This window comes from Cetorhinus maximus, chromosome 24 (genome assembly GCF_964194155.1).
Source record: "Cetorhinus maximus chromosome 24, sCetMax3.hap1.1, whole genome shotgun sequence".
Lineage (NCBI taxonomy): Eukaryota > Metazoa > Chordata > Chondrichthyes > Lamniformes > Cetorhinidae > Cetorhinus > Cetorhinus maximus.
The window spans coordinates 17483754-17510913 of NC_135902.1; the positions used below are offsets into that span (position 1 = coordinate 17483754).

The 27160-nt window shown below is 45.5% G+C and overlaps 1 protein-coding gene across 2 annotated transcripts in view; it reads right to left on the minus strand.

Moving 5' to 3' along the window:
* spata20 (spermatogenesis associated 20) overlaps positions 1-27160 on the minus strand; it is a 382219-nt gene that overhangs the window by 163034 nt on the left and 192025 nt on the right. The gene's annotated exons all lie outside the window — the stretch shown is intronic.

Genomic DNA, 27160 nt, shown 5'->3' on the forward strand with positions numbered 1-27160 from the left:
CAACTCTGCATGCCGTATTCCAGACATGCCCAGCTGGATTTTTAAAAGGCTAGGCCAATTAATGGCAAGGAGCAGACCTGCTGTCCAATTAAGGATGGTAGGCCAATTGGAGGCCCTCCAGCACAGACACATCAGCAGCTTCACTTGTGATGGAGAGAGAAAGAGGGCTCCTCAACATGGAGGCACCCTCTGAAAAGTGGTTAGTTTTTTTTAATTTAAAATGATCACAGCTGCTTGGCCATATGGCTGCAGCTGTGTCCCGGTGGCCATGAATGGTGGGCAGGGGTTCCTCGCAAAACGAAGGTCAGCCCCCCACGTCCTGACATGAGTCTGCCATGGTTGGCTGGCTGTGACCTGGGCCAATGTCTCTTGCCTGCATTGCCAACTGGAGATCCCCATCAGCTCAGGAGTGGGACACACTGGCCCTACTTGCCCTCAATTGGCTATCCGCTTCCACTTTCCGGCAAGCCCAACCGACCCCAACATAACCTATCCAAAATTGGCTCGGGGCCCAGATCAGGATGCTGAAGTGGCATGATGGCCAGCAGCACAATATTGCAGGCCTGCACGCCTCCGATCCCGACCTGCTTTTAATATCCTACCCCTGGTCTTCCTCTGATGAGTGCAGATGTTGGGGAAAGGACAGATCGGACAGGACAGGCCTTGGATCTAATGCTTGGTCAAATTCTAGCTGACCTTCACTGGCTAAGGTCACACATGAAGTGGAATAAGATACCAGAGGACAAGGACCAAATCCCAATGAGGCACCCTCAGGCAAGATGGGGAAAAAGTGCAGGTGACAAAATAAGGTCTTGAAATATAAAAGTAATGGTTCCATAAGTGAGGGTCAGCTGAGGTTTCCTAATAACACACAACACTGGGCTGTGTGGCTGCAAGAGTTGAGCCCCTCCCTACCCAATACGGACTGCAGCAGGTCAAGGAGAAAGCCCACCACCACCTCAGGACAATGACGACTGGGCAATAAATGCAGCCTTGCCAGCCTCGTACACATCCCGAAAACAAATGGAACAGCAACTGGCCTCAGCTATTCTAAAAGGCAACTTTGCGAAGAGGGAAGAGCAATGAAGAAGATATAGAAAACAACAGGGAATTCAATTTGTTAATCGTGTACTAGCTGCACTTCACGGTTCACTTTTAACATCTATCTGCAGGCTAAACATGAACAACAAATTTGTAGAGAGTTCTTCTCAGCTCAGAGCTGGTATTAAACTTCATTTAGGGTAAAAGGTCAAAGTCCACCAGGCAGGACATTTCTCAGGCCGAGGAGGGTAAGGAGCAGTATAAATCAATGTAGAGATTAGTTTAAAAAAAGCCCAAAACCTTGGAAGAAGGGAAGACTGGGGGAAGTGAGGGGTTCCACAATAAATTGAATTTCATTATGAAACGGTAGTCCATCCATAAGGTAACTCATGCTTATCTAGTCATTAGAGTCATAGAGTTATACAGCACAGAAACAGGCCCTTCGGCCCATCGTGTCCGTGCCAGCTATCAAGCACCTATCTATTCTAATCCCATTTTCTAGCACTTGGCCTGTAGCCCTGTATGCTATGGTGAGTTGGTTAACGAGAATCTTGATAATGGAAATATGTTTTCACCAACATGTTCTCAGGCATATTCCAGGATGTTATTAGAGACTGTTGCTTTCCTGTCTAATCATCATTTGAAGCTCAAAGCTGTGACTGATCAATGTTAGTTTGGCTCAGTTGGTTCCACTCTTGCCTGTGAGTGAGAGGGTTGTGTTCAAGCTGCCAAGTCCAGTTGAACCTATTCCTGAAGGTTTCATCACATGATCCCCACCATTGGTCATCCCACACATCCATTCACACGGTGCACCACTTTTGCGCACCAATCGGAAAGGTATTAGGCGCTTCAGGCAGCACTTAATGTAGGCGCCAGCCAGAAAGCTGGTGAGAGCTCCACGTTACATAAAAACATAGAAAATAGGAGCAGGAGTAGGCCATTCGGCCCTTCGATCCTGCTCCGCCATTCATTATGATCATGGCTGATCATCCAACTCAATAGCCTGCTCCCGCTTTCTCCCCATATCCTTTGATCCCTTCCATCCCAAGAGCTATATCTAATTCCTTCTTGAAAAGATACAATGTTTTCACCTCAACTACTTTCTGTGGTAGCGAATTCCACAGGCTCACCACTCTCTGGGTGAAGAAATTTCTCCTCATCTCTGTCCTAAATGGTCTACCCCGCATCCTCAGACTGTGACCCCTAGTTCTGGACTCCCCCACCATCAGGAACATCCTTCCTGCATCTACTTTGTCTAGTCCTGTTAGAATTTTATAGGTTTCTATGAGATCCCCCCTCCTTCTTCTGAACTCCAGTGAATATAATCCTAACCGACTCAACCTCTCCTCATATGTCAGTCCCTCCATCCCAGGAATCAGTCTGGTAAACCTTCGCTGCAATCCCTCTATAGCAAGAACATCCTTCCTCAGATAAGGAGACCAAAACTGCACACAATATTCCAGGTGTGGTCTCACCAAGGCCCTGTATAATTACAGCAAGACATCCCTGCTCCTCTACTCGAATCCTCTCACTATGAAGGCCAACGTACCATTTGCCTTAAAAGCAAAGAACTGCGGATGCTGGAAATCCAAAACAAAAACAAAAATACCTGGAAAAACTCAGCAGGTCTGGCAGCATCGGTGGAGAAGAGCACAGTTGACGTTTCGAGTCCTCATGACCCTTCAACAGAACTAAGTAAAAATAGGAAAAGGGTGAAATATAAGATGGTTTAAGGAGTGGGGGTTGGGACAAGAAGAGCTAGGTAAAGGGCCAGTGATAGGTAGAGATAACCAAAAGATGTCACAGACAAAAGGACAAAGAGGTGTTGAAGGTGGTGATATTATCTAAAGGAATGTGCTAATTAAGGGTAGAAAGCAGGACAACAAGGTACAGATAGCCCTAGTGGGGGTGGGGTGGGGTGAAGGAATCTGAAAAGGCTAAAAGGTAGAGATAAACAATGGATGGAAATACATTTAAAAATAATGGAAATAGGTGGGAAAAGAAAAATCTATATAAATTATAGGAAAAAACAAAAAGGAGGGGGACAAAACGGAAAGGGGGTGGGGATGGAGAAGAGAGTTCATGATCGAAAAATGTTGAACTCAATATTCAGTCCGGAAGGCTGTAAAGTGCCTAGTCGGAAGATGAGGTGCTGTTCCTCCAGTTTGCGTTGAGCTTCACTGGAACAATGCAGCAAGCCAAGGATGGACATGTGGGCATGAGAGCAGGGTGGAGTGTTGAAATGGCAAGCGACAGGGAGGTCTGGGTAATGCTTGCGGACAGACCAAAGGTGTTCTGCAAAGCGGTCACCCAGTCTGCGTTTGGTCTCTCCAATGTAAGGGAAACCGCATTGGGAGCAATGAATGCAGTAGACTAAGTTGAGGGAAGTGCAAGTGAAATGCTGCTTCACTTGAAAAGAGTGTTTGGGCCCTTGGACGGTGAGGAGAGGGGAAGTGAAGGGGCAGGTGTTGCATCTTCTGCGGTTGCATGGGAAGGTGCTGTGGGAGGGGGTTGAGGAGTAGGGGTGATGGAGGAGTGGACCAGGGTGTCACAGAGGGAACGATCCCTACGGAATGCCGCCAGGGGTGGGTGAAGGGAAGATGTGTTTGGTGGTGGCATCATGCTGGAGTTGGCGGAAATGGTGGAGGATGATCCTTTGAATGCGGAGGCTGGTGGGGTGATAAGTGAGGACATGGGGGACCCTATCATGTTTCTGGGATGGGAGGGGAAGGTGTGAGGGCGGATGCGCGGGAGATGGGCCGGACACGGTTGAGGGCCCTGTCAACCACCATGGGTGGAAAACCTCGGTTAAGGAAGAAGGAGGACATGTCAGAGGAACTGTTTTTGAAAGTGGCATAATCAGAACAGACGCGACGGAGGCGAAGGAACTGAGAGAATGGATGGAGTCCTTACAGGAAGCGGGGTGTGAGGAGCTGTAGTCGAGGTAGCTGTAGGAGTTGGTAGGCTTGTAATGGATATTGGAGGACAGTCTATCACCAGAAATTGAGACAGAGAAGTCAGGGAAGGGAAGGGAAGTGTCAGAGATGGACCATGTGAAAATGATGGAGGGGTGGAAATTGGAAGCAGAATTAATAAATTTTTCCAGGTCCCGACAAGAGCATGAAGCAGTACCGAAGTAATCATCGATGTACCAGAGAAAGAGTTGCGGGAGGGGACCGGAGTAGGACTGGAACAAGGAATGTTCCACATATCCCATAAAGAGACAGGCATAACTGGGGCCCATCTTGTCCCAACCCCACCCCCCCACCCCCCTCCCCCCTTAAACCAGCTTATATTTCACCCCTTTCCTATTTTTACTTAGTTCTGTTGAAGGGTCATGAGGACTCGAAATGTCAACTGTGCTCTTCTCCACCGATGCTGCCAGACCTGCTGAGTTTTTCCAGGTATTTTTGTTTTTGTTTTTATACCATTTGCCTTATTTACTGCCTGCTGCACCTGCATGCTTACCTTCAACGACTGGTGTACGAGGACACCCAGGTCTCACTGCACATTCCCCTCGCTCAATTTATAACCATTCAGGTAATAATCTGCCTTCCTGTTTTTGCTACCAAAGTGGATAACCTCACATTTATCCACATTATATTGCATTTGCCATGCATTTGCGCACTCACTCAGCTTGTCCAAATCACTCTGAAGCATCTCTGCATCCTTCTCACAGCTCACCCTCCCACCCAGCTTTGTGTCATCTGCAAATTTGGAGGTATTACATTTAGTTCCCTCATCTAAATCATTAATATATATTGTGAATAACTGGGGTCCCAGCACCGATCCCCACTAGTCACTGCCTGCCATTCTGAAAAAGACCCATTTATTCCTACTCTTTGTTTCCCGTCTGCCAACCAGTTTTCTATCCATCTCAATACACTACCCCCAATCCCACGTTTCCGACTTTCAGGAAGGCCCGCCAAATTAAGTGCTAATCAGGCATTTAACTGGGCAGCGGCAGGCCCATCCGGGATCAAGGATCCCGGGGGAGTAAATCTCGTCCCCGAGAGCTGCTAGCCAGAGGCCACAAGCTGTGCATTGCTGAACATTGCTGCTGCCAGGAATGCACCCATCTGAGGCCCAGGATCACCATGGGGTCCAGGCCATAGGTGAGTGATGGCAGGAGAGGGTGTCATGGGGGAGGGGCAGATGGGTGCCAGCAGCAAGGGGAGTGGGGTGGCTCTCAGAGGCATCCTCTTCCAACGCTGGCACTGAGTGCCTTTGAACAAGGAGCCCCACCTAGAAGCCCGCAAGCAATCCTGACAGGGTTTGCTTTTTGGCCTTCCTGCATGGCGAGTCCCCCACCTGCCAATGGGTGAATACCAGCTGCTGTGGAATGAGGCCCTTAAGTTAAGTGCCTCAATTGGCAGCGGGGCAGAAAGACCATCCACACCACGGACTTAATTAGGGAAGAAGCGGAAAAGTGCCATGGTCCCCTCCCTCTTGCCCAATTAAGTGTCCCTCCACCACCAAACTCACCTTGAGGGAGGGCATTAAATTCCACCCTTTATTTCCCAATTGAATGAATCTTCTCTGTCAAACTCTCTGTTCCCCACCCCTACTTTTTCTCGCTAATAAACAAATATGTTCACTGAAAATGAGTAAAAACTTACTTTAAATGTTCCCAATGATTTTTCTCCCACGTTTTGCTCATAGCATTGCCCTGGAAATTAATGTTTAATGGTGATTCCAGGACTATCCTATTCCCTGTTCAAGCTTCACATGAAGAGTTTAGCATGCTATCATTGCTTCATTAATAAATTATAATTAAATTTAATTAATTGAGCTGCTATCATTCAAATGTAATCTTCAGCAAAGATCCTGCTGACTGGTTCTAAAGATTCTGAGACACTGCTGAAAGGAGTGATTCCTCCCAGTGCACTGGCCAACATTTCTCCCTCAACTACTAAAAAAAACTGATTAACTTGTCATTCAACTAGTTTGCTTTTGGTGGGACATCCTGGTGCACAGTGATTGCTACATACTTCCACACAACAACGACTGCACCTCATGAAAAAGCTCTTTGTTTTGGGATGAGATTTCTATTATTTAATAAGGAAGAATTTGATACTTTTACCAGCATGCTCACACTTCAGCCATTGAACTAGGAGCGAATCACCTCTGGGCTTGTTTTGAGTTTGAAGCATTGATTCACAGTGGCAGCCTGATCCGAGCTGCTAACAATTCATTAGCGTTGTGAACTTATGAGATCTTAGTGTGACATCATAACCATCATGACGTATGCACACAAATCAGTTTAGTTAATTTTATGGCCATTAAAAATAATTGATGGTTACAAGGTTAACAGAGCTGTTTTGTGTGCGTGCATCTCCCACAAAGGACAACCAAACGAGGAACCCAGCAATGTTTTAAAAATGCTTTCAACGTTACATTATGTACTATAAAAAGTCATATGTAATGATGTACTAATTTCAAAGTGAGCTATATATGTCAGGTGATTCTTCATTTCCCAGAAATTAATGAGACTCTGGAATGTGTTGCCAGCTTATGTGGTGGATGCAGATTGTCTGAATTGCCTTTGAAAAGGAGCTGGGCTGATTCCTAACTGGGACAGAGACCGCATCGTCTGGAAGGTATTAGTGTCTTCACAGATAATACTTAGTCTGTGTGATCTTCTGGACTGGATTTGGTTCCCTGAGGAGGTCGAATGGGCAGGATTTTCCAGAGTACTTTTTCCCAATTGGCCCTGGGCTTTTTCTCTGTCCTTTTAGCTGTCCCTGTACATTAGATTGCTGTGGGGGTGAGGGTAGGGCTGAGTGCTGATGCTTCATGTATCATGAGTAAGAGGCTGACTTCATGGACAAGCTGGCATTCTCCTGTCCATCAATTTTGTATGCTCAAATAGACTACTGCAGCCTTTTGTAACATACCAGAATGTTTGACGTGGCATTTGTCAATGATTTTGCAACAGTTTTGTGAGCTTATGTTTCATGCTGGTCAGTATGGATTGCTGATTTCAATAAATCCATGCAGTAAGTGTGCAACATCATCACTGGTTCTGTTTGAAATTGCTAATTTGTTGAGAACTGAATCATAAATCACACATCAGTTATACCAGTTAGTTCTCAAAAGGGTTACTTGATTGAAATATAAACCTATATCTGACGTCCGTTTTATAAATAAGGCAATTCAAATTCTATTCCCATTCACTGACATGGATCTAAATCAGCACCAGACTTGAGGCCTGGACCAACCAGGATTGACCAGAGTCTCATGGCTCAGGCCTTCTCTGACCTGGGGCAACCTGAATCTCAGGCCTGAGGCTTACACCAGTTCAGATGCAACAATATAAAACAGGGACACAGACACACCCTTAAACCCAGAATTTCCTCTGCAGTTTCCAAGGGAACAATGAGACCACATCAAACATAAATGCTCTTCCGCAGGTCAGTGCAGGGGATCCACGTGTTGCTCTCTACAAAACTACAGGGAGAATTTGGCAAACTGAAATGAAATCAACAGCAATATATATTAAACAGCTGCCACAGTGGGATCTGGTCAGAATGTGAATGGAGATGGGAGGGCTCCACAATACTGCAAGTTCAGGATATGACAGATACAGTGGTAGAAAGAGGCTTGGGGTGCCAACATACCAGGGATGTCCTGAAGTCTCTATGAATTAAAGTTCAGTCCTCTGAACACTGCTGGGAGCAATCTGGGAGATAAATCATGGAAGCATTAGAAAAGAATTGTGTGCTCATTTTAATTTTCTTTGAACACATTAATTTATTAGTTACAACAGCATTGAAGATGGGGAAAAGGTGTTTTGACTGAACGTGGTGGTTGGAGATAATGGCCTGATTTTTCCGTGCCCGCCGGGGTCGGGCGTGATCGGTGGCATGAGCAGACAATATGGCGCGATCGGTTTTATGATAGTGGGAAACCAGTTTGCAATTGTCCGCTCAGCCCACTAGCAACTGGCTGCATTTCCCACCATCGGACATCGGGAACCTCATTGCAATACATCTGCATATCATTACAGGCCATCCTGCCGGAATCGTCCCCCCCGCCCACTGGATCATCCATCCAAGTCAGTGGGAAAGCACACCGAAGTGTTTCACGACAGCACATAAAAGGCATGCATTTGGCGGCCTGTACTTTGAGGAGAATTCGGAGGTGAGTACACAGTAATGCTGTGCAGCGCCTCATCAGGGTCGCCTGTTGGACTTCAGGTTTCAGGGCATTGGGGGAGTTGGGGTTAAGGGCAATCCTGCTGTTGAGGTGACTGGTGGCTGGGTGGGGGTGCAAGGGCAGCCCTGCTGTTGAATTTAGCACACATGCACTTGGGGTGGGGGGGTGGGGGGTAGGGTGGGCGTGGGAAGTGGCAACACATTAGGGAAACCCGTATAAAATGACCATTCCTCTGCAACTGTGACAGTTCAGATGCAGCTACATTGATTGGGGTCGGGCTCCTAGTTTATCTGCCCACTCAAGCAACGCGAGGCATCAAAGTGCCACCAAGTGCTCCAAAGCATTCCGGTTTGGACCAGTCTCCCCCATGGTTCAAGGACATTGTGTGCAGCATACTAATCTGGCTGTCCAAATGGTGGCCAACACTCTCCGGGAAGCGTTAAGGGGCCATCACACTTAACTAGGACATGTTCTTAGCACACCCATGCTAACCACGTGTCTCTCTCTTTCGTTTTCATCCTGCAGGAGGAGTACATCAGGATCATGGAGCCTGGTGAACTAGCTGTATGCCTGATGGCCTATAGAGCACGAAGGCAACGGAGGAGAAAGCGACTGAGGCTCCTGGCTGCGCAGAGGCAGGAACAGTAACCTCAGGAAGAAGGGGCGGCTGGGGCTCCCGCACACACCGCCCAAGAGCCACAGCGAACCATCGCTGGTCGGCGCATAACGACACCCAGGTTCTATGGATGCTGCCTTTTATTCCTGCAGATGACTGAGAAGCAGTGTCGTTGAAGACTCCGCATGTCTAGGGAACTGGTCGGTAACATCTGCTAGCTACTGCCATGGGAACATGGGAGGGCATCCACTGTGAGAACTCTGTGGCGCCTGCCCACTACATTCTGGCAGCAATGACAAGCACCATTGAGGTGCAGGCATCAGTAATGTCTCCAGGGAGTGAGAGGCCAGACTATTACTTTGATCTGAAGGCTGCACAAAGCACAGAGAAGAGGTCCTGGGTTGAGACACCTGTCTTTTATCTTGTGCAGAAAGGTTTCGCATCTGAGTGACAAGAACACTGCTCATCAGAACAAGGAGCCATGGGCATGGAGACATTCTTGGGAGTTTACTGACAATAGTGAACAGTATTTACAAGTGATCAACACCTGTGCCCAGGCTGTGCAATTAATTTTTAACTTTTCTGACTCTGACGCTACATCTTGGTGCTCCCCAGCCATTCACAGCAGAGATTGAGGCAGTCTGCTGACTGCAATGCCCTGTCTGTGATGACCTTGGTGGGCGTCCTCGGGAGGGCTGAGACTTGGAGGGCCCCGGCCTGTTTTTGGGGTCCTGCTGTGTGGCAGTGGCACCCTCCTTGGCCTGTGGAGCTGGAGCTGCAGAGGTCACAGGAAGAAGGGATTCAGATGGGCCAGACACTCTCGGAGTCACCTGGGTGGATGGCTCCGGAGTGTGCACCTGCTGATCCTCCTCCCTATGGGTGCCCAAGGGCCACAGGCTGACTCCTTGATCAGAACGGGTAGCTGGAATGAGATCGGGCTGCTTCAGGGTCATGTCTTCCCTGCAGTAGTGGTGGTCTAAAAGCACTTGAGAAGTGTGCTTGCGGCTGGACTTTAAATATAGTGCTCAGCATGATGCAGCAGCGGGGTGATGGCGAGCGTGCGAATGAGAGCTCGCCCGCCATGGAAATGGCGTGTTTCCTGGGAGTGCTTAATTAATGTTTGGGACAATTGAGGAACTCAATTGTGCCATTGCGGCCAGTGGGTAAGATGTCTTTCGCTACCGCATTTAATGCAAATCTGGGGTGATTCTGCCCAATGTCTGAGCTGTGCGACTGAGCTGCAACCCAAAATACCCTGCACAGGCCATGCACAAGGCATCCCTTACCACGCATACACAAATACGTAAAATAAATTTTCAGGGGTCGCGCACTCCAACAAATCGCCCAAAACTCTGAATAAAAATTGGATGCAACACCGGGTTGGAGGCAGAAGGTCAAGTGATGAAACCTCTAGGAATAAGTCCAACCAGAGGTGGAAACCCTGGGTTTGTCAAATAACGGATATAAAAGAAAGTCTGTCATTGTCCCAAAGCTATACAACGCACAGTACATGTATGGGAAAAGGGCCACAGGCTTTAGGAGGATTGGATTAATCAAGGGTTTGCTATTCAAACTTTGTAACAAAAGAAGTACAGTTTGCATTTGCAAGAAGGGCAACCTACTTATTGAGAAAAAGAGGGAAGAAATAGAAAAATGTTCAAACTATATGAATTAGGCCTCTCCTGTATTACATGCTGCATGAGTCTATGAGCACAGCTACAAAGAGCCAATGTCCCTTTTCTTTATGATAAAATTCTATAAGCTTGGTTCCCAAGATGTTGGACAACCAGTTAACTGCTTTTCAGATTTTTCTTTTGAACTACTTAGATTATTTACTGAAGAAAAATAAAATCCAGGGTTCCCAAACCTCCTGGAAAACTGGGAGTTTCCCAGAATAGGGAGGTTCCTATCCTGAGCACTGCCTCCAGTACCCTTGGAGATTAAAGATTTAAACAGCCCGCCACAGCGCACCCATGTGAACTGACGCAGGGAACTCTAACTGCTGGCCTGGCATCAGGGGTGAGAGCCTAGGCTAGCTGCAGAAGAAAGAAGTTGGGGGAAGTCAGGAATTAGGAAGAGAGTTGAGAATCAGGGACATGTCGGGAATGGTGATCAAGGGGGAATTAATGAAACTGGTTAGAAAAAAGATCATTGATGTGAAACGTTAACTCTGTTTCTCTCTCCAGAGATGCTGCCCGAATTGCTGATTTATTTTTCCAACATTTTTCAGTTTTTATTTCAGATTATAGAACTTTGCTCCTCATTATAAGCAGCAAGAACAATTACGGTATGCAGCTGATCAAACTGTCCATTGCATGGCAGTGACAGCTTAACATTCTGTTGAATTAACACTATCTGCAATCGCGTTACACATGGCAATATTTTCTTCCCAGTAGTTGATCTTGGATCAATTACAATACAAAGAAGGTCTTTGTCTGAAACGCTAACTTGTTTTTGCTCTTTAAAAAAATGGATGGTCCTGCTGTGTAGTCCCTGAATTTTCTGTTTTAGTTTCGGATTCACTGTTTTTTTTCTATACAGTGTCTGAGTCTAAGCAGAGGAGCTTGAGGCACAGAGTGCTGGTGGAAGCCCATGAGACGTGTTAAACTGTGGGGCACAGGGTGCTGCTGAGGCTCAGGCTTTGTAGTAACGTGCTGCAGTATCAGCTGAGATTTGCCAAGCTGCAGATCAGTTTTTACAAGAAATTCCTCCTTTTACAAGAGTTCCTCAACATGGAACATACTGCGTTATAGACATATTAGATGCTTTGGGATAAGCCTAAGGCAATTTCAATTAACTCATTATGAAGTAAGTACCATCCATTTGTGTCCCTCCTTTCTCAGCTTCTTATCGTTTGCATTATACAACCATTTTTTGGGCTTTGGCCTCAGCAGGGGAGGCCCGTTTACCATCTGGAAAATCCCAGTAGCATGACCATTCTCCTCTTGGCATTTAATTTCCAAAATTGGCTACCCACCCCAGTGAACCCACCTCCGCTAGAATTGCTTGGAGTGTGGGAATAGGTCAGACTGACAACCTGATCAAATTTGTCATGGGCTGACAGGTAAGAGTGAGCGAAACATGAACCATGCTATTTCCCAGCACACACTTTCCTCCCTGCCCTGAAGTGTATTGTCAACCTCTCATTCCCTCATGCAGCACCTCAACCCCCACCCAGCACACACATTCAGAGCCTCAGACCCCATTTTGTTGCACTGTTAAACTCTCTCCACACATTGAAAAGCCTTTTCTAAATCTATTTAGTTGACCACACATTTGAGTGCTTCCCCTTAACTACTACTTTGCTTCCTGCTTGGTGCACCCTGATTCCCTGTAAAGTGCTTTGGGACATCTGCCACGTAAAAAGTGTTATGTAAGTGTGTCTTGTTGCTGTTAAAGATATATCAAAAATCCCCCCGTGCTCCATGGCCTTGTCCCCTGCCTATTGCTGTCATCTTCTGCAGCTCTACAACCTTCCAAAAACTTTGCATTCCTCCAACTCTGACCTCTTGTGCATCCTGCAGCTCCTTTCTCCACCTCTGGTGGCAGTGCCTTCAGCTGCTTGGGCCTTAAACTCAATCTGTAATTCACTCCATAAACCTCATCTGCTTCTCGCCCCTCCTTTAAGACATTCCTTAAACCTGCCCATTTGACCAATTCAACGATGCTAATGCCTCCTTTGCTGCATCAATTTTTGTCTGATTATGCTCCTGTGAAGCACCTTTTGATGCTTAGCCGCTTTAAAGGTGCTGTATAAATGCAAGTTAGTGCTGTTAAATGCATTGCTCTAGGACTGCTGCAATGGATTTAATTGTTCACTCTGAGGGAATGAGCAGGATTTTCACTGTAGGCTTCAGGAACCCACCATTAGGCTCAAATGGGGGTCAGAATCCTATGCTGTGTGTAAAATACTCGTCCCTCTATGATTCTACCCGAACTTGACGATTAATGGCCAGAGGGTGAGCTCGCTATCTCAAAACTGGAGGGCCAAAATGGAGGCCCTCCAGCTTATAAGCAGCAGCAGGATGTCATGGCAGGAGGTAGGAGAGGGCACCCCAAAATTGAGGCAGCCTCTCTCTCCAACGTTTTAAAATCTAAAATGAAGAAAGGCCTTGCAGCCGAGCCACCATTGTGGGGGGATGGGAGCCTCTCCACAGGGCAGCCTGTGGCTGCTGATGAACTCAGGGAGGCAGGAAGGGCCTCAAAGCCTGCCTGGGGCGCTGGAACCTGAGTCTGCCACCAGGAGGCTGCCTCCAGGCAGGTGCACTGTCCCCTGCAGCCTGCGGGGACCTGGAGATCAACTGGAAAATCCCAGTCTACCTCCAACAATAGCCCTCAATAGGCCCTTATGTGCCTTAAATGGCTGCCCATCACTTGCAGGTGGACAACCCTGCCGCTCTCCCATCCTGCTTCTAGGAGTTAAAAATTCAGTCCAACATCTTGGGATGTGCAAATGATCTAACAGTACAATTCTACATGCCCAATTCTATTTTTCCAACTTGTTTGTACATCCACCAGTTTTAGGCTCTTTCCATTCTGCAGCTGACTTGTTTTGTACATTTGAAGAAGGTATTTGTTTTTGTTACGAGAGCAGGCAGGGAGCCAAACCCAGCAGGAGCCAGCTGGAACACAAGTGAAATAGTGAGCACACATTAAAATAAAGCACGTCAGCCGAAAATAAATCAGGAGACTTTACAGGCGACAAGAGCTTAGACTCAATTTATAATTGTAATGAGTGCTGTCTCAGGCTGATCACTAACAAGACAGTAAGATAGCGCCAGCTAACTCCCCTCTCTAAGATCACCATCAATAACATGGTGAGGAGATTCAAAACCCTGTGGACATGATTTAACTTGCCTCCTGTCCCTCCCACACCTTGACAGTTCTACCCTATCTAATAGATGCAATTTGTTTCCAGAGGTAGTACATTATGAAGAGTCGCCGCACTCAAGAGTAATGGTGATATTAAGTAATGCCAGGGCATGAACCAGTGCAGATTGTGTAGCCAATTATAATAACAACTGGGATTCACTCAGGTCAACTTCGCACAAAGCATTTGTACCTAGGGTGTATGATGGAATTGGTGTACTTCTGTCTGTTCTGGTAAATGTGAGGAGTTCAAAGCCACAAAAAATGGCCTAGCTCCCTTTGACACCAAAACAAAGTGTCTGTTCAGAAAGGTCAAAGGGTCAGGTGATTTAATTCAAACTCAAGCATTGTGTGTGAACTGTTGATATGCATATACTTTGTTAACAGCTTTTTTGAATTTAAAGGGCAGATATTTAAATTTGCTTGTTTCTGTCCTTCTAAAAATTAGTCCATCTGAAAGTACGAGAGGAATAGATGAGACAGAGAATTTAATGCATAATCAACAATAAATAGGGACATTCAGGGTCCTCAAGTCTGTTCAATTTATACAGAAGATCAGCACAAAAGAAATGACTTGTCATTTATTGAATCCAAGGTGGGTAAGCCAACAATTAACATAGATAAACAGTCCTTTCAAATCCCTACACTGTCTTGCCCCTTCCTATCTCTATAGTCTCCTGCAGCCCTACAACCCTCCACAATCTCTGCACTGTGGGTGTACCTAAATCACATGGACTGCAACAGTTCAAGAAGGCAACTCACCACCACCTTCTCAAGGGCAACTAGGGATGGGCAATAAATGCTGGCCCAGCCAGCGAAGTCCACATCCCGTGAATGAATAAAAAAAACTCCCCCAACCATGACAGCTTGCATATTCTGAATTTCCACTGCTGCAACATTAGCAGCCATGCCTCAAGTTACCTACGCCCTAAAGTCCAGAATTCCTTCCATAAACCTCTCCGCTTCTCTCTCCCCCTTTAAGACACTCCTTAAAACCCATCTATTAACCCCCAGGCTTTTGGTCATTTGCACCAATGTTTCCTTACAGGGCTCAATGCCAAGTTTTGATAACACTCCTGTGAAGCTCCTTGGAGTGTTTTACTTTGTTAAAAGGCAATACATAAACACAAGTTGCAATACAGTGCAAGGATGACAAAATCAGCCCAAGGTTCCCACTACTGATTATTAAGTGGAGCACAGAGATTAATTCTGTGTCATTGCTTCTGTTTACTTGCTTTTCAGCAGTGTTTGTCTTTAGCCACAGTTGGGTGAAGCATTTAAACTTCCGTCTTCTGAAGCCAAGAAAGAGCACACAAGGGCACATGCCATGACCACAGCCAAGATACAGTTATGGGGAATTCCATGGGGTAGAAGGAGAGGGTGAGAAAGTGGAGTTGGGGTAGAAGATCAGCCATGATCTAATTGAATGGTGGAGCAGTCTTGAGGGGCCGAATGGCCTACTTCTGCTCCTATTTCTTATGTTATCGCTAAAAATGATTGATAATGGGCAGTAAAAGCCACAGAGGGCAGGGCTCACCTGCAGGAGGGGCCTGAAATTCTCAACTATTGTCAGTCTCCAAGTCTTTCCTTGACCTCATAGCAAAATTGGGATGGTGCCATTGTCTGGCGTACTGACCTCTACCTTGCAGAGGCTGAGCTCCAACTCTCAGACACTTCTTCTTACCTCCCCCTGGACCATGACCCCACCACTGAACATCAAGCCATTGTTTCCAGGTTGTCAATGACCTCATCTCCTCTGGAGATCTTCCCTCCACAGCTTCCAACCTCAGTTTCCCAACCCTACACAGCCCAGTCCTACTCCTTCCCAAAATCCACAAACAGGGCTGTCCTGGCAGACCCACCAGGTCAGCCTGTTGCTGTCCCATGGAACATTTCTTCCTATCTTGACTCCATTCTCTCTCCCCTTGTCCAGTCTCTTCCCACCTACACCCACAATTCCTCTGGCACCCTGCATCATATCAACAATTTCCAGTTTCCTGGCCCTATCCGTCTCCTCTTCAACATGGACGTCCAATCCCTCTATACCTCCATCCCCCACTAGGTTGGTCTGAAGGCTCTCCACTTCTTCCTTGAACAGAGGCCCAAACAATCCCCATCCACCACCACTCTCCTCCGCCGGCCTGAACTTGTCCTCTCACTGAACAATTTCCCCTTTAATTTGTCTCAATTCCTTCAAATAAAAGGTGTGGCTATGCCACATGGGCCCCAGTTATGCCTGTCATTTTGTGGAGTATGTGGACCATTCCTTGTTCCAGTCCTACTCAGGCTCCCTCCCACAACCCTTTCTTTGCTATATTTCTTCATGCTCTCATCTGGACCTGGAAAAATTTATCGATTTTGCTTCCAATTTCCACCCCTCTCTCACCTCCACACGGTCCATCTCCGGCACTTCCCTTCCTTTCCTTGACCTCTCTGTCTCCATTTCCGGTGGTAGGCTGTCTATCAATATCCATTACAAGCCTACCAACTCCCACAGCTACCTCGACTACAGCTCCTCACACCCTGCCTCCTGCAAAGACTCCATCCCATTCTCTCAGTCCCTCTGCTTCCGTCGCATCTGTTTAGATGATGCCGCCTTCCAAAATGCGCTCCTGACATGTCTTCCATTTTCCTGAGGTGAGGTTTTCCTTCCGCCACTGTGGTTGACAGGGCCCTCAACCGTGTTGAACCCATCTCCCGTACCTCTGCTCTTACCCCTTCCTCTCCCCCACAAAACCATGATAGGGCCCCCCTTGTCCTCACTTTTCGCCCCACTAGCCTCTGTATTCAAAGGGTCACCCTCCACCATTTCTGCCAACTCCAGCATGATACCACCGCCAAACACGTCGTCTCGTCACCACCCCGTCAGCATTTCAAAGGGACCATTCCCTCTGTGTTACGCTGGTCCACTCCTCCATCACCCCCAACTCCTCATCCCCTTCCCACAGCACCTTCCCATGCAATCACAGCAGGTGCAAAATCGGCCTCTTTACTTCCCCTTCCTCACCGTTTGAGGCCACAAACAATCCTTTCAGGTGAAGCAGCACTTCATTTGTACCTCCTTTAATTTGGTCTACTGTATTCACTGCTCCCAATGCTGTCTCTTCTACACTGGGGAGACTAATCGCAGACTGGGTGACCGCTTTGTAGAACATCTTCGTTCAGTCCGCAAGCATGACCCAGATCTTCCTGCCACTTGCCATTTCATCACACCATCTTGCTCTCATGCCCACTTGTCTGTCCTTGGCCTGCTGCAATGTTCCAGTGAAGCCCAACTCAAACTACAGGGACAGCACCTCATCTTCTGATTAGGTACTTTACAGCCTTCTGGACTTAACATTGAGTTCAACAACTTCAGACCATGAACTCTCTCCTCCATCTCTACTCCTTTTTAAATCTAATTGTTTTCATTTTAATTTAATTTTAACTTTTATTTTTATTCTTATTTATTTCTTTTTTTTTAAATTATTTTCCTCCAAACCCACCCCCACAGGGCCATCTGTCACTTGGTTCTATGTTGTGCTTTCACACAGCACTGATCCTTGTTCTGTTACTAATACATTAGCCAATATCAGCATCTTCTTTTGCCCTTACCACTACCATTAACACTCCCCTCATCTTGTGTGCATGACATCTTTGTCAATCTTTCTTTAGTCCCACCTGTCCCATACCTTCTATCTTGCTTCACCTACTCCACCCCCTCTTAAACAGTATAAAACTCATCACATTTCTACTTCTCTTTAGCTCTGGAAAAGAATCATACAGACTTGAAGTGTTAACTCAGGTTCTCTCTCCACAGTTGCTGCCAGACCTGCTGAATTTTTCCAGCATTTTCTGTTTTTATTATAGTAAATTATACACTGGGCCTGCAAGCATGAGGTTTGCACTTTAGAGGACATTAAAATGCCATTATCGTAACTGAAACTCTCTTTAAGTGTTATAAAGAAGAGGTATTGCAGACTTCAACCTCTATAAACTCAACAAAGCTAGTCTGATTTCATTAAATATATTTGTACTCAAGTATAATTCACACCCAATCAAAACTGTTATTCAGAATGAGTAACACGGTACTTGACGGGTGCATTCTGCTCAAATGCTCAGCAGCCGCTCCAATTCTTAAAGCTATTAAAGTTAGCCAGCTATTAACAATGAATTTTGACTAAAACTTCCATTCCCCAGGGAGAGAGTAAGTCATTAAAGACGGAAAATAAAAAGACTGCAATATGTCAGGTTGGATCTCTGGTCTGGACTGATGGTCAGTTCTGCAGTTAAAATGATTACAGATGTTGGATTGTCATAAAATCTCAACTGGTTCACTAACATTCTGTAGGGGGCAAAACCTGTTATTCTTATCCAGTCTGGCCTATATGGAACTCAAGTCTGCCACCAATATGGTTCACTCATAGCTGCCCTCTGGGTGGTCCAGCAAGTCAGTCAGTTGTATCAAACTCAGGGCAACTAGGGATGGGCAATGATACCCATGCTGTAGTAATGTACATATTCCAAGAATGAGTTTAAAAAGCACACTTGAATTTGTTGGTGTGTCATAATTTTCTCTCTGTTGTTTTCCCTGTAGATTTGTCAAGGTCTTTAAGAAAACACCAGTCACTAGCAGTCATTTTATGACCTTTGTTACACTGTTGAAGGATGCATCTGATAAATTCTCAAGAAAAAGTTCACAAAGTAAATTTGTTAAACTTCCACCTCTTAACATCTTTCTCCTCCCTGTTCCAATTTTCAATCCTCTTTATCTGAAGGTGCTGATTCATTCTAGGATCCAGCTTCATGGGCCCTGGTGTCCATCCATCCTCTGTTCACCCCAGATCTCAAGTAGTAACTTTAAAAATATGATTCTAGACCAAGCCTTGGTGCTATTTGATGTGGGAAGCATCACAGCTTCCTCATTCAAAGTTCTGAAAACATGACCATCTCCCTTGCACACTCTGCAAAATCTTCAATTAATACTGATACACTTTCAGTGACCCTCTTCCAAATTCTGATGCATTCCTTGGGGGAGCTCCCATAATACTGATATTCTCCCAGGTTCTCACCTTTCCCAGAACTTCATGTTTGAATCCCTCCAATCAGGAATCCCCCCTACTAAAACGACTCTTACCAAAGTCACAAATAATATCCTATGTGACTGTGACAAAGGTAATCTGTCCCTCCCTATCCTTCTTGACCTGTCTGCAGCCTTTGACACGGTTAACCACACCACCCTCCTCCAAAGTCTCTCCATTGTCATCCTGCTGGGTGGGACTATTCTCACCTCGTTCCATTTTTATCCATCTAATCATAACCAAAGAATCTCCTCCAATGGCTTCTCTTCCTGCTCCCACACCATTACTTCTGGTGTCTCTCAAGGATCTATTCTTGGCCGCCTCCTATTTCTCATCTACATGCTTTCCTTGGTGACATTATCCAAAGGCACAGAGTTATTTTTCACATGTACGCTGATGGCACCCAGCTCAACCTCGCCACCATCTCTCTCTCAACTCCCTGACGGTTGTTAAATTATCAGACTGCTTATCTGACATCCTGTTAAATATTGAGAAATCAGTAGTCATTGTTTTCAGTCCCGCTTTAAACTCTGTTCCCTTAGCTACCACTCCATCCAGCTCCCTGACAATAATCTGAGATTAAGCCAACATGTTCTAAACCTAAAACAAAAATAAAAATACCTGGAAAATCTAAACCTAGGTGTCTCATTGATCCTGAGATGAGCTTCTGAACTAATTTTTGTGTGGTCACTAAGACCACCTATTTTTAAGTCGACAACATTGCCTGACTTGGTTCCTGTTTCAGCTCATCTACTGCTGAAACCCTCTTAATTTTGTCCAAATGAACATATAGACATTGAAAAAACATCAGGAAAGATAACTTATTGCAACACTCCACTTCAGCCTGATGTCTGGCCATCTGATTCTATTGATATGGCTGTCAGATGGCCTCATGCTTGGCTGAGCTCCAAGTCTCACTAATGGATTAGCTCAGCAGGGGTCTGCTTACACAGGCTGAAGGTGAAATGTTAGCTTTGATTTGGACAAGATTAAGAAGTGTTAATTGAGGTAAAGCTTCTATTATTGTAACCATGAATGGCAGTTGACACCTTTATAAGGTTGTAAGAGCAGCAGTTTTTTTCAACGCAGATGTCAGAATGGATGTATATTTTCAGGAGCATTTTAAGACTTGCCATTGTTATGATGTGGCTCATTGATTCTGTACATAATGCATATTGGGTGAGTGGGCATGGAGGCACAGAGATATGAGAGAAATGGGAGATATGAGAGGGAATGGGGATTGGATGGGGTTGAGGGCTAGAAGGTTTAACAGCCTGTAATATAACTCGACGGCATCCCCAAAGAACCAAGGTGGGCCTACTAACCAGCCAGCCTCGGCATTCATCCATCCTCATGGATGCCTCCCACACCCCTCCGGAACGAAAATAGTGCATGCGGGGCCATTTATATGGATGTGGGTCTGCCAAGTCAGGAAATTTCCTGACTCAAGCTTCCAGTCTTGTAAGCAAAAATCTGACCCAATATCTCCTTATGTGGTTCAGTGTCATACCTTTTTGGAACACTTCTGTGAAGGACCTTGGAATGTTTCATTTACGTAGCACCTTTAATGTTATAAGTTGTTATTGACCTCCTAGCCTACAAAAGTGTGTGGTAGCTACACATGCACTTTCTAGCAGGGATCCATGAATGGCGATCCGTGTTGGGACACTGAATAAGTTTTGGGCAATCAAGTTAATTTTGCCTCTACACCTGCATTCCTGAGATCAGATCAGCTAACTCATTGCAGACTTGTGAATTAACCTGTGATGCATATAATCCATAAAACTCAGAGCAGCAGCTGCTCTATCCAATTGGCTGATTTAGCCCAAAAAGGGCTAGTGGACAACACTTCTGTCACAAGCTTTTCAGAGAACATGAGATGCTTTAGTATTATACAATGGAATAAGATTACTGTGTGATTGCTCAAGCAGAATCCTCAAAAACCAGGCTTATTAAAGCTGATAAATTCATGGTACTGTACACTGTATTCCAATCTCACGAGTAAATTTGCTACAAACCAGGGAAACAGTCCACAGTTCAAAGACAGTCAATTAAATATATGGAGGACACTCTAATCTCACTCCCCAGTAAACAGTTTTTAGGTTTAAGAAATTGTGGAGCAAACTCAGCATTTTTCACAACTCTGTAGAGATTTTTCCTTGCCAAAATTCAACGGGATACTTTGTAAAATCTTCCCACACTAACCCCAAATGGACAGAGATTGCAGAGCTCTGAGGTGCAGAGGGATCTGGGTGTTCTGGTACCTGAATCACAAAAATTTTGTATGCCAGTACAGCAAGTGATTAGGAAGGCAAATGGAATGTTGGCCTTTATTGCAAGAGGAATGGAATATAAAAGTAGGGATGTTTTGCTATAGTTGTACAGGGTATTGGTGATGCCACATCAAGAGCACGGTGTAATGTTGATCTCCTAATTTAAGAAAGGACAATAATTTCATTAGCAGTTCAGAAAAGGTTCACTCGACTGATTCCTGGAATGATGGGTTTATCCTATGACAAAAGGTTGGACAGGTTGGCCCTTTATCCATTGGAGTTTAGAACAATGAGAGGCAATCTTATTGAAACATATAAGATCCTGAGGGGACTTGACAGGTTGGATGCTGAAAGGATGTTTCCCCTTGTGGAAGGGACTAGAACCAGGGGCACACAGTTTAAAAATAAGGAGTCACCCGTTTAAGATGGAGATGAGGATAATTTTTTTCTCTCGGATGCTTATGAGTCTGTGGAACTCCCTTCCCCAGAGAGTGGTTGAGGCATTGTATTGTATTGTATATTTTTAAGGCTGAATTAGACAGATTCTTGACTGACAAGGGAGTCAACAGATATAAAGTAGGGAGGAAAGTGGATTTGAGGCCACAATCAGATTAGCCATGATCTTATTGAATGGCGAAGCAGGCTTGAGGGGCCTGATTCGTATGTTCGTATGTACTTTTAATGGGTACAATAGCGTAGGATTATATTACTGGACTCGCAATCCAAAGGCCTAGGCTGATGATGCGGAGACATGAGTTCAAATCCTACCATGGCAACTGGGGAAATTCAATTCAATTAATTAAATGAATTTGGAATAAAGGGCGTAAAGACTATGAAATGCTAGATTGTCATAAAAACCCATCTTAAAATCTGTAGTTTCACTATCGTCCTTCAGGAAAGACAGCTGCCGTCCTTACCTGGTCTGGCCTATATGTGGCTTTAGACTCGTGGTAAGTGGCTGACGCTTAACTACCCTCTGAAATGGCCTAGCAAGCAACCAGCTGGATTCAAGAAGGTGACTCAACACCACTTCCACAAAGGCAATTAGAGATGGGCAATAAATGCTTTCATTCGCAGGATGTGGGCATCACCAGTCGTGAATAAAAATAACTTCAAAGGACCTCCTGAAAATACTGAGGCACATCCAAGGACCCATCGGAAAATATTTAGGGAAATGTCAAAGGAAATTGTTGAGTGTGAAAAAAATGATTAGCTCATACAGTAAGCACTGTATAAATAATGAAAAGCACTAGGGCACATTGAAGAGACACTAGATTAATTTATTAAATTAACTGGTTGTAGTAATTTAACAACTAAGTATGTATTTACGAGCAGCAATTAGGTAATGCTATTAACATTGTTAGTACGCCTTTCACATCTCCTTTAAAAGCTTGTTCACAGCAACGAATGAATGCACAGCACGAGGTTCGGTGAGATGCAACGGAGGCGGCAGCTTGTTAACGGGCTGCTGTTGTTTCATCAAGGAGATTTATTTTTCATCAAGTTGAATGAAGGAAAGAAAAAACTTGCATTTATATAGCGCTTTTCACAGTTTTAGGATGTCCTAAGTGTTTCACAATGAAGTACTTTTGTAGTGTGTTCACTGTTGTAATGTAAGAAATATGGCAGCCAATTTGCACACAGCCAGCTCCCACAAACAGTAATGAGATAAGGACTATATAATAATGTTGGTTGGTTGGTAAGGGTTTGTCAAGGAAACCTCACCTGCTCTTCTTTTAATACTGTTATTGATGTTTTACGTCCACTTGAGAGTGTGTAGATGGGGAACGTGTTTAACATCTCTTCCAAAAGGCTACCTCCAGAATTGTAGCACTCCCTCACTACTACACTTGCGAGTGCCAACCTAGATTTTGTGCTCATGTTTCTGGAGTGGAGCTTCAACTATAACATTTTAACTCAGTGGTGACAGTGCTACCAACTGAACCATAGATAGCATGGCCGTTATACTATCAGTAAGGTTGATATAGTCATGTTTTGAATACAATAACTGAAATAGACTATTCCGCTCATTAACCTTCATCCATCATTTTGCTGGCTACTGCAGCTCTTTATCTTCTTAATCATAAAAATGTTAAACCAAAGCCCAGTCTGCCTTCACAAGTGGATTTAAAAGATCCCATTGGCACTATTTCAAAGAATAACAGCAAAGTTCTCCCCATTTTCCAGGCCAATATTTATCCCTCAGCCAACACCACCAGAAACAGGTTATCTGGCCATTATCACATTGCTTATTTTAGGAGCTTGCTATTTGCAAACTGGCTACCGTGCTTTCTACATTACAACAATGAGGACGCTTTAAAGTGTTTCACTGAAAGTAAAGTACTTTGGGATGTCCTGAGGTTGTGAAAAGCACTATATAAATGCAAGTCTTTCCTTTCAGTGACTCCACATATATAGTTGTTGGTCCAGCTATATTATGCCTGTGATGATAATGTCATGCATGTAAAGATAATTGAGATAAAGATAATCTGTTTTTAAAAAGGAAGCACCATGGAAAAATGGATGCTGTGCTCTCTCAAAATGGTTTCCGGAAAGTCAGGTGACTTCTGTTTGAGATTTCTAGACAGACGGAGACAAAAGCCTGAAATTTTGTAATGCCAGAAGGACTACGTGACTTAGCTAAAATGGTGCCAGAGGCCACAGTCTGGAAGCCCCGCCCCTGAACCCGGTACCCACCATTTTCGATGAGGAGGAATTGGGGATGTTTTAATGCATCCATGGTTTGAAAGTGCAGCTGCCTTCAAACAGAAGCAATTTTGGTTTCTGAAACGCGACTCGTGGGTTTTAGACATTTGAAGTTATTTGGAGAGGTGAGGTATTCCTTTGGGAGAGGTCAGGTACCCCTTTAGGATTGTTAAGAGTAGACATGAATGTGCATAAAAAGTGGATAAAGTCTGTGGAACTGTCAAGCTCTCATGTCATTTAAATCCTTTGCCCTTGAAATTTTGAAAGAAAATCAGCTAGCATTCAGTTAAATAAATTGGTCCTTGCGATTTCAATAGATGTTGTTGACATAAGTGGGTGCTCTCACTATAGTATTATTACTGCTTGGCAGCTTCCACAACCTATCAATATCACAATGAGGGTCCTGTAAATTCAATTTGATTGACAGCTCCAAGTGGTCATAAAACAATTAGCTGTCTTTGATGTAGGGCTATGAATACAAATGTGTGTTTTTATATGGGATTAAGTTATTGAAAGGGTTTAAATTTATTCAAAAGACATTTATTCATGAGAATGTCTTTAAAAATATGGTGAAGACTGTAATAGATACTGAGACTGTATTTTATTTCATTGCAGCATGGCTCCTGAAATCTGCCCATGGTGGATACTGGATGGGGGCATGGACGGTGTTAAGGGCAAAGGTTGGTGGGGTATGGTTCGCATAGGTTGGCACTAAGTTGGCATATGGGACTATAAAGGGCAATGGAGGTAAGTGGGGACATGGGTTGGCATGAATACGCACTAAGTTGGCACAGGGGCTATAGAGGGCTATGGGGAGTGGGTAGAGAGGCATAGGTTGACATGAAGGGTATGAGAGGCCATGGGGAGTGGGTAGAGGGGCAAAGTTTGGCATGTAAGATATGAGGGGACATGGGGTGGGTAGAGGGGCATAGGCTGGAATGGATTTGGGCAGAAGGCAAAGGTTAGCATGGAGGTTATGGGGCCATGGTGAGTGGGTAGAGGGATGGGGTTGGCATTGAGGATATAAAGGGACATGGGGGTGGGTAGAGGGTCAGAATTTGGCATGGAGGATACGGGGGGCCTGGCTGGTGGGTGAGGATATGAGGTGCCATGAGTTGGCATGGATCAGGGCATGGGAAGTGTGTAGGGGTGAGGGTTGAGGCTAGAGGGCTGTTTTTTGTTTTATTGTTTGGATGGCGATTGGGATGAAGTCCCAGACACTGAGGCGGGCCTTTATAACAGCCCACCTCGGCACCCAGCAGCCCCTTTGGCTACCTTAGCACCATTTCCGGGAGCAGCGGGCCCGATTCCAGTTAGCACCGCCCCTGTGGATCGAAAATCCAACTGTTCAGGGAACCTTATTCCAAGTCCTGATTGTGGAGTTGGGAAATTTTCTGACTCTGCGTACCCAACTCGGAAAAGAAAATTCAGCCCAGAGCGTCTGGCAAGTTAGTTAAAAATGCAAATGGGTTTTCCAGGTGCTGGCTGGCTGCCCTTCAGCATTTCAATGGAAGAGATTTAGAAGACAGTGGCTGCCAGACCTACCAGCTCCATGAAGATGGAATATCAAATAAAGTCTTTCAGTGAACCAATCGTAACTGGCATGTTGGGATATTAGTCACCTCCCCATTGTGGATCAATCCCATGATCAGCTCCGGACCCCAAGAAGTCTTATGGCATCAGATTAAACATGGACAAGGAAACCTTCTGCTGATTACCACGTACTATCCTCCCTCAGCTGATGAATCACTACTCGTCCATGTTGAACACCACTTGGAGTAAGTACTGAGGGTGGCAATGGGGCAGAATGTACTCTGGTTGGGGGACTTCAATGTCCATCACCAAGAGTGGCTCAGTAGCACCACTACTGACCAAGCTGGCCGAGTCCTTAAGGACACGGCTGCTAGACTGGGTCTGCAGCAGGTGGTGAGAGAACCAACGGGAGGGAAAAACATACTTCACCAAGCTACCTGCTACAGATGCATCTGTCCATGACTGCATCGGTAGGATTGATCACCGTACAGTCCTTGTGGAGACTAAGTCATGACTTCACATTGAGGATACCCTCCATCGTGTTGTGTGGCACTACCACAGTGCTAAATGGGATAGATTTCGAACAGATTGAGCAGCTCAAGACTGGGCATCCACGAGGCACTGTGGACCATCAGCAGCAGCAGCAGAATTGTACTCGAACACAATCTATAACCTCATAGCCTGGCATATCCCCCACTCTACCATTACCAATAAGCCAGGCGATCATCCCTGGTTCAATAAAGAGTGCAGGAGGGCATGCCAGGAGCAGCACCAGGCATACCTGAAAATGAGGTGTCAATCTGGTGAAGTTACAACTCAGGACTACTTGCGTGCCAAACAGCGTAAGCAGCATGCAATAGGCAGAGCTAAACGATTCCACAACCAACAGATCAGATCTAAGCTCTACAGTCCTGCCACATCCAGTCGTGAATGATGGTGGAAGATTAAACAACTCACTGGAGGAGGCGGCTCCACAAATATCCCCATCCTCAATGATGGAGGAGCCCAGCACATCATTGCAAAAGGTAAGGCTGATGTATTCGCAACAATCTTCAGCCAGAAGTGCAAAGTGGATGATCCATCTCGGCCTCCTCCAGAGATCCCCACCATCACAGATGCCAGTCTTCAGCCAATTCGATTCACTCCGCGTGATATCGAGAAACAGCTAAAGGCACTGGATACTGCAAAGGCTATGGGCCCTGACAACAATATTCCAGCAACAGTACTGAAGGCTTGTGCTCCAGAACTTGCCGCGCCCCTAGCCAAGCTGTTCCAGTACAGCTACAACACTGGCATCTACCCAGCAATGTGGAAAATTGCCCAGGTATTTCCTGTACACAAAAAGCAGGACAAATCCAACCCGGCCAATTACTGCCCCATCAGCACTCTTGATCATCAGTAAAGTAATAGAAGGGGTCATCAACAGTGCTATCAAGCGGCCCTTGCTTAACAATAACCTATTCACGGATGCTCAGTTTGGGTTCCGCCGGGATCACTCAGTTCCTGACTTCATTTCAACCTTGGTTCAAACATGGACAAAAGAGCTGAACTCCAAAGGTGAGGTGAAAGTGACTGCTCTTGACATCAAGGCCACATTTGACTGAGTGTGGCATCAAGGAGCCCTAGCAAAACTGGAATCAATGGGAATCAGGAGGAAAACTCTCCGCTGGTTGGAGTCATACCTAACACAAGGGAAGATGGTTGTGGTTGTTGGAGGTCAGTCATCTCAGCTCCAGGGTATCACTGCAGGAGTTGCTCAGGGTAGTGTCCTCAGACCTACCATTTTCAGCTGCTTCATCATGAGGTCAGAAGTGGGGGTGTTCGCTGATGATTGCACAATATTTAGCACCATTTCTGACTCCTCAGATACTGAAGCAGTCCATGTCCAAATGCAGCAAGACCCG